This window comes from Oncorhynchus mykiss, chromosome Y (assembly GCF_013265735.2).
Source record: "Oncorhynchus mykiss isolate Arlee chromosome Y, USDA_OmykA_1.1, whole genome shotgun sequence".
NCBI classification, from domain to species: Eukaryota; Metazoa; Chordata; class Actinopteri; order Salmoniformes; family Salmonidae; genus Oncorhynchus; species Oncorhynchus mykiss.
Window position 1 is genome coordinate 12836815 of NC_048593.1, and position 7364 is coordinate 12844178.

Genomic DNA, 7364 nt, shown 5'->3' on the forward strand with positions numbered 1-7364 from the left:
ATGTACTGCTATTACTGTGGTCAAGATGTATTAGTATTTCTATGTTCAAGATGTATTAATAATACTGTGGTCATTATGTTCTGCTGTTACTGTGGTCAAAATGTATTAGTATTGCTGTGGTCAAGATGTATTAGTATTACTGTGGTCAAGATGTATTAGTACTACTATGGTCAAGATGTACTGCTGTTACTGTGGTCAAGATGTACTGCTGTTACTGTGGTCAAGATGTACTGCTGTTACTGTGGTCAAGATGTATTAGTATTGCTGTGGTCAAGATGAATTAGTATTACTGTTGTCAAGATGTACTGCTGTTACTGTGGTCAAGATGTACTGCTATTACTGTGGTCAAGATGTATTAGTATTTCTGTGGTCAAGATGTATTAGTATTACTGTTGTCAAGATGTACTGCTGTTACTGTGGTCAAGATGTACTGCTATTACTGTGGTCAAGATGTATTAGTATTACTGTGGTCAAGAGGTACTGCAATTACTGTGGTCAAGATGAACTGCTGTTACTGTGGTCAAGATGTATTAGTATTACTGTGGTCAAGATGTATTAGTATTACTATGGTCAAGATGTATTAATATTACTGTGGTCAAGATGTTCTGCTGTTACTGTGGTCAAAATGTATTAGTATTGCTGTGGTGAAGATGTATTAGTATTACTGTGGTCAAGATGTACTGCTGTTACTGTGGTCAAGATGTACTGCTGTTACTGTGGTCAAGATGTACTGATGTTACTGTGGTCAAGATGTATTAGTATTACTGTGGTCAAGATGTATTAGTATTACTGTGGTCAATATGTACTGCTGTTACTGTGGTCAAGATGTACTGCTATTACTGTGGTCAAGATGTATTAGTATTGCTGTGGTCAAGATGAATTAGTATTACTGTGGTCAAGATGTACTGCTGTTACTGTGGTCAAGATGTACTGCTATTACTGTGGTCAAGACGTACTGCTGTTACTGTGGTCAAGATGTACTGCTGTTACTGTGGTCAAGATGGATTAGTATTACTGTGGTCAATATGTATTAATATTACTGTGGTCAAGATGTACTGCTGTTACTGTGGTCAAGATGTATTAGTATTACTATGTTCAAGATGTATTAATATTACTGTGTTCAAGATGTATTAATATTACTGTGGTCAAGATGTACTAGTATTACTGTGGTCAAGATGTACTGCTATTACTGTGGTCAAGATGTATTAGTATTGCTGTGGTCAAGATGTATTAGTATTACTGTGGTCAAGATGTACTGCTTTTACTGTGGTCAAGATGTACTGCTATTACTGTGGTCAAGATGTATTAGTATTACTTTGGTCAAGAAGTACTGCTGTTACTGTTGTCAAGATGTACTGCTGTTAATGTGGTCAAGATGTACTGCTGTTACTGTGGTCAAAATGTATGAGTATTGCTGTGGTCAAGATGTATTAGTATTACTGTTGTCAAGATGTACTGCTGTTACTGTGGTCAAGATGTACTGCTATTACTGTGGTCAAGATGTATTAGTATTGCTGTGGTCAAGATGTATTAGTATTACTGTTGTCAAGATGTACTGCTGTTACTGTGGTCAAGATGTATTAGTATTGCTGTGGTGAAGATGTATTAGTATTACTGTGGTCAAGATGTACTGCTGTTACTGTGGTCAAGATGTACTGCTGTTACTGTGGTCAAGATGTACTGATGTTACTGTGGTCAAGATGTATTAGTATTACTGTGGTCAAGATGTATTAGTATTACTGTGGTCAATATGTACTGCTGTTACTGTGGTCAAGATGTACTGCTATTACTGTGGTCAAGATGTATTAGTATTGCTGTGGTCAAGATGAATTAGTATTACTGTGGTCAAGATGTACTGCTGTTACTGTGGTCAAGATGTACTGCTATTACTGTGGTCAAGACGTACTGCTGTTACTGTGGTCAAGATGTACTGCTGTTACTGTGGTCAAGATGGATTAGTATTACTGTGGTCAATATGTATTAATATTACTGTGGTCAAGATGTACTGCTGTTACTGTGGTCAAGATGTATTAGTATTACTATGTTCAAGATGTATTAATATTACTGTGTTCAAGATGTATTAATATTACTGTGGTCAAGATGTACTAGTATTACTGTGGTCAAGATGTACTGCTATTACTGTGGTCAAGATGTATTAGTATTGCTGTGGTCAAGATGTATTAGTATTACTGTGGTCAAGATGTACTGCTTTTACTGTGGTCAAGATGTACTGCTATTACTGTGGTCAAGATGTATTAGTATTACTTTGGTCAAGAAGTACTGCTGTTACTGTTGTCAAGATGTACTGCTGTTAATGTGGTCAAGATGTACTGCTGTTACTGTGGTCAAAATGTATGAGTATTGCTGTGGTCAAGATGTATTAGTATTACTGTTGTCAAGATGTACTGCTGTTAATGTGGTCAAGATGTACTGCTGTTACTGTGGTCAAAATGTATGAGTATTGCTGTGGTCAAGATGTATTAGTATTACTGTTGTCAAGATGTACTGCTGTTACTGTGGTCAAGATGTACTGCTATTACTGTGGTCAAGATGTATTAGTATTGCTGTGGTCAAGATGTATTAGTATTACTGTTGTCAAGATGTACTGCTGTTACTGTGGTCAAGATGTATTAGTATTGCTGTGGTGAAGATGTATTAGTATTACTGTGGTCAAGATGTACTGCTGTTACTGTGGTCAAGATGTACTGCTGTTACTGTGGTCAAGATGTACTGATGTTACTGTGGTCAAGATGTATTAGTATTACTGTGGTCAAGATGTATTAGTATTACTGTGGTCAATATGTACTGCTGTTACTGTGGTCAAGATGTACTGCTATTACTGTGGTCAAGATGTATTAGTATTGCTGTGGTCAAGATGAATTAGTATTACTGTGGTCAAGATGTACTGCTGTTACTGTGGTCAAGATGTACTGCTATTACTGTGGTCAAGACGTACTGCTGTTACTGTGGTCAAGATGTACTGCTGTTACTGTGGTCAAGATGGATTAGTATTACTGTGGTCAATATGTATTAATATTACTGTGGTCAAGATGTACTGCTGTTACTGTGGTCAAGATGTATTAGTATTACTATGTTCAAGATGTATTAATATTACTGTGTTCAAGATGTATTAATATTACTGTGGTCAAGATGTACTAGTATTACTGTGGTCAAGATGTACTGCTATTACTGTGGTCAAGATGTATTAGTATTGCTGTGGTCAAGATGTATTAGTATTACTGTGGTCAAGATGTACTGCTTTTACTGTGGTCAAGATGTACTGCTATTACTGTGGTCAAGATGTATTAGTATTACTTTGGTCAAGAAGTACTGCTGTTACTGTTGTCAAGATGTACTGCTGTTAATGTGGTCAAGATGTACTGCTGTTACTGTGGTCAAAATGTATGAGTATTGCTGTGGTCAAGATGTATTAGTATTACTGTTGTCAAGATGTACTGCTGTTACTGTGGTCAAGATGTACTGCTATTACTGTGGTCAAGATGTATTAGTATTGCTGTGGTCAAGATGTATTAGTATTACTGTTGTCAAGATGTACTGCTGTTACTGTGGTCAAGATGTACTGCTATTACTGTGGTCAAGATGTATTAGTATTACTGTGGTCAAGAGGTACTGCAATTACTGTGGTCAAGATGAACTGCTGTTACTGTGGTCAAGATGTATTAGTATTACTGTGGTCAAGATGTATTAGTATTACTATGGTCAAGATGTATTAATATTACTGTGGTCAAGATGTTCTGCTGTTACTGTGGTCAAAATGTATTAGTATTGCTGTGGTGAAGATGTATTAGTATTACTGTGGTCAAGATGTACTGCTGTTACTGTGGTCAAGATGTACTGCTGTTACTGTGGTCAAGATGTACTGATGTTACTGTGGTCAAGATGTATTAGTATTACTGTGGTCAAGATGTATTAGTATTACTGTGGTCAATATGTACTGCTGTTACTGTGGTCAAGATGTACTGCTATTACTGTGGTCAAGATGTATTAGTATTGCTGTGGTCAAGATGAATTAGTATTACTGTGGTCAAGATGTACTGCTGTTACTGTGGTCAATATGTACTGCTATTACTGTGGTCAAGATGTATTAGTATTACTTTGGTCAATAAGTACTGCTGTTACTGTTGTCAAGATGTACTGCTGTTACTGTGGTCAAGATGTACTGCTATTACTGTGGTCAAGATGTATTAGTATTTCTATGTTCAAGATGTATTAATATTACTGTGGTCATTATGTTCTGCTGTTACTGTGGTCAAAATGTATTAGTATTGCTGTGGTCAAGATGTATTAGTATTACTGTGGTCAAGATGTATTAGTACTACTATGGTCAAGATGTACTGCTGTTACTGTGGTCAAGATGTACTGCTGTTACTGTGGTCAAGATGTACTGCTGTTACTGTGGTCAAGATGTATTAGTATTGCTGTGGTCAAGATGAATTAGTATTACTGTTGTCAAGATGTACTGCTGTTACTGTGGTCAAGATGTACTGCTATTACTGTGGTCAAGATGTATTAGTATTGCTGTGGTCAAGATGTATTAGTATTACTGTTGTCAAGATGTACTGCTGTTACTGTGGTCAAGATGTACTGCTAGTACTGTGGTCAAGATGTATTAGTATTACTGTGGTCAAGAGGTACTGCAATTACTGTGGTCAAGATGAACTGCTGTTACTGTGGTCAAGATGTATTAGTATTACTGTGGTCAAGATGTATTAGTATTACTATGGTCAAGATGTATTAATATTACTGTGGTCAAGATGTTCTGCTGTTACTGTGGTCAAAATGTATTAGTATTGCTGTGGTGAAGATGTATTAGTATTACTGTGGTCAAGATGTACTGCTGTTACTGTGGTCAAGATGTACTGCTGTTACTGTGGTCAAGATGTACTGATGTTACTGTGGTCAAGATGTATTAGTATTACTGTGGTCAAGATGTATTAGTATTACTGTGGTCAATATGTACTGCTGTTACTGTGGTCAAGATGTACTGCTATTACTGTGGTCAAGATGTATTAGTATTGCTGTGGTCAACATGAATTAGTATTACTGTGGTCAAGATGTACTGCTGTTACTGTGGTCAAGATGTACTGCTATTACTGTGGTCAAGACGTACTGCTGTTACTGTGGTCAAGATGTACTGCTGTTACTGTGGTCAAGATGGATTAGTATTACTGTGGTCAATATGTATTAATATTACTGTGGTCAAGATGTACTGCTGTTACTGTGGTCAAGATGTATTAGTATTACTATGTTCAAGATGTATTAATATTACTGTGTTCAAGATGTATTAATATTACTGTGGTCAAGATGTACTAGTATTACTGTGGTCAAGATGTACTGCTATTACTGTGGTCAAGATGTATTAGTATTGCTGTGGTCAAGATGTATTAGTATTACTGTGGTCAAGATGTACTGCTTTTACTGTGGTCAAGATGTACTGCTATTACTGTGGTCAAGATGTATTAGTATTACTTTGGTCAAGAAGTACTGCTGTTACTGTTGTCAAGATGTACTGCTGTTAATGTGGTCAAGATGTACTGCTGTTACTGTGGTCAAAATGTATGAGTATTGCTGTGGTCAAGATGTATTAGTATTACTGTTGTCAAGATGTACTGCTGTTACTGTGGTCAAGATGTACTGCTATTACTGTGGTCAAGATGTATTAGTATTGCTGTGGTCAAGATGTATTAGTATTACTGTTGTCAAGATGTACTGCTGTTACTGTGGTCAAGATGTACTGCTATTACTGTGGTCAAGATGTACTGCTGTTACTGTGGTCAAGATGTACTGCTGTTACTGTGGTCAAGATGAACTGCTGTTACTGTGGTCAAGATGTATTAGTATTACTGTGGTCAAGATGTATTAGTATTACTATGGTCAAGATGTATTAATATTACTGTGGTCAAGATGTTCTGCTGTTACTGTGGTCAAAATGTATTAGTATTGCTGTGGTGAAGATGTATTAGTATTACTGTGGTCAAGATGTACTGCTGTTACTGTGGTCAAGATGTACTGCTGTTACTGTGGTCAAGATGTACTGATGTTACTGTGGTCAAGATGTATTAGTATTACTGTGGTCAAGATGTATTAGTATTACTGTGGTCAATATGTACTGCTGTTACTGTGGTCAAGATGTACTGCTATTACTGTGGTCAAGATGTATTAGTATTGCTGTGGTCAAGATGAATTAGTATTACTGTGGTCAAGATGTACTGCTGTTACTGTGGTCAAGATGTACTGCTATTACTGTGGTCAAGATGTATTAGTATTACTTTGGTCAATAAGTACTGCTGTTACTGTTGTCAAGATGTACTGCTGTTACTGTGGTCAAGATGTACTGCTATTACTGTGGTCAAGATGTATTAGTATTTCTATGTTCAAGATGTATTAATATTACTGTGGTCATTATGTTCTGCTGTTACTGTGGTCAAAATGTATTAGTATTGCTGTGGTCAAGATGTATTAGTATTACTGTGGTCAAGATGTATTAGTACTACTATGGTCAAGATGTACTGCTGTTACTGTGGTCAAGATGTACTGCTGTTACTGTGGTCAAGATGTACTGCTGTTACTGTGGTCAAGATGTATTAGTATTGCTGTGGTCAAGATGAATTAGTATTACTGTTGTCAAGATGTACTGCTGTTACTGTGGTCAAGATGTACTGCTATTACTGTGGTCAAGATGTATTAGTATTGCTGTGGTCAAGATGTATTAGTATTACTGTTGTCAAGATGTACTGCTGTTACTGTGGTCAAGATGTACTGCTAGTACTGTGGTCAAGATGTATTAGTATTACTGTGGTCAAGAGGTACTGCAATTACTGTGGTCAAGATGAACTGCTGTTACTGTGGTCAAGATGTATTAGTATTACTGTGGTCAAGATGTATTAGTATTACTATGGTCAAGATGTATTAATATTACTGTGGTCAAGATGTTCTGCTGTTACTGTGGTCAAAATGTATTAGTATTGCTGTGGTGAAGATGTATTAGTATTACTGTGGTCAAGATGTACTGCTGTTACTGTGGTCAAGATGAACTGCTGTTACTGTGGTCAAGATGTACTGATGTTACTGTGGTCAAGATGTATTAGTATTACTGTGGTCAAGATGTATTAGTATTACTGTGGTCAATATGTACTGCTGTTACTGTGGTCAAGATGTACTGCTATTACTGTGGTCAAGATGTATTAGTATTGCTGTGGTCAACATGAATTAGTATTACTGTGGTCAAGATGTACTGCTGTTACTGTGGTCAAGATGTACTGCTATTACTGTGGTCAAGACGTACTGCTGTTACTGTGGTCAAGATGTACTGCTGTTACTGTGGTCAAGATGGATTAGTATTA